General features: G+C 32.7%; 1 pseudogene; it reads left to right on the top strand.

Moving 5' to 3' along the window:
* Nucleotides 1–1,027: 1,027 nt before the first annotated feature.
* On the top strand, nt 1,028–1,127 carry LOC138826592 (U6 spliceosomal RNA; annotated as a pseudogene).
* The last annotated feature ends 385 nt before the right edge of the window (nt 1,128–1,512 follow it).

Below are 1,512 nucleotides of genomic sequence, written 5' to 3'. Positions count from 1 at the left end.
TTAATTCTAGTAAGTTTCACTGTGTGAAATAAAATATCAGCACGTATAAATATAAAATATATAACTATAAAATATAAGAAAAAAGGCACATGTTTTGCAATGTTCTGTTGTGGTTAGGGTATCAAAGGCAACTGTGTTTTAAAATATTATTCCATTATTTCTACCTCAGTGTTTGGTAGAGTTGGACCTAAAGCTTTACCATTTGGAGATTTACAGCCTAGAGACAAGAGGAAACACTGTGATTAAAACATTACCAATTTAAGGCCTAATATCGAGGAGAAACATATAGACTTCTCTTGTAACTATGAAAATATTTGATGAAAGAAAGGCAGTAGTGTAAATTCCTGCCTGGATGGATGGTAGACAGGCCAGGACATTTGGTAATCATGCATGTGAAAATTTTTTTCACCTTCTTGGCTTTAGCTACTATTGAAATGTTAGGTATAAAAAACTATTATATTTTGATAAAATACCTTCTAGCCTAAATGATTCTGTCTTAACTGTTTATCTCTCTATGATCCCTTTTAACTAATATTAGTTTTGTTCCAATAAGAAAATTTATGCTGTCAGGGTAAGATATTCTGGTTGGTCTGTTGCTACAGGGAAGAAGAGTAAAGGGTCAGGTAGACATTTGTACCAGTAAGACATCATTTAGGAATTTTTAAGCTGCAGAAGTTTAGAAGTAGCTCTTAAGCAAGACTTACTTTGAATCCATTAGCTCCACAAAGCTAACTCAGTTTATAAATAAGTACTTGAAAAACAATCATCTTTGGACCTAGCTATAAAGGCTTCAAAGTATGATCAAATTTAAAATGAAAAAGACTTAAAATAGTCATAGACAAAAAAAATTGCAAATGTGAGCAATCGACCAAACAATATAAGCTTTTCCCAATATACACAGAATTTTAGAGAAGTAAGATCAATAACTTTTAGGAACAATAAGGTTTCCTAGTTACAAACAGTCAACCAAGGATATATGCCTGTATAAAGATTGCATCAATAACTACTTAAATTTACAGGCTACTACATGCTTCAGCAGGACGTTTACCCAAATTACTACAATATAGAGATTATCATGGCACTTGCACAAGGATGATATGAAAATTTGTGAAATACTCCATATTTTTCATTCTTGAGATGCAAGAAATGAAAAACAGTTATTAAAAATTGATTACAAAAATACAAGTCGTTATGTCGAAAAATGAACTTTACAACTTTGTGCGGGTGGAGGGGTAGCAGGGAGGATTGAGTGGGGGAGCAGGTGAAGGATGGGAATGGAAGGGAAGGGTAAATACAGGAGGAGGCTACAATGCTTGATAAGAAATGTACTCATTATCTTGCCCATGTAATTGTAACCCCTCTGTACAGTATTTTCACAATAAAAAATTTAAAAAGGCAAATGTAACAATATACGTAATTCATTGAACTGAAAGTTAGTTTGACATCAGTGCGTTAAATCCTCACCTTAGAATGGCCTTTACATAGCATAATCTTTACAAAACATTTGAAATT

Source organism: Dipodomys merriami, unplaced genomic scaffold, assembly GCF_024711535.1.
Source record: "Dipodomys merriami isolate MVZ:Mamm:240054 unplaced genomic scaffold, mDipMer1.0.p SCAF_1442, whole genome shotgun sequence".
Lineage (NCBI taxonomy): Eukaryota > Metazoa > Chordata > Mammalia > Rodentia > Heteromyidae > Dipodomys > Dipodomys merriami.
The sequence above is the reverse complement of the archived record's forward strand: the minus strand, read 5'-3'. Positions and strand labels throughout refer to the sequence as shown.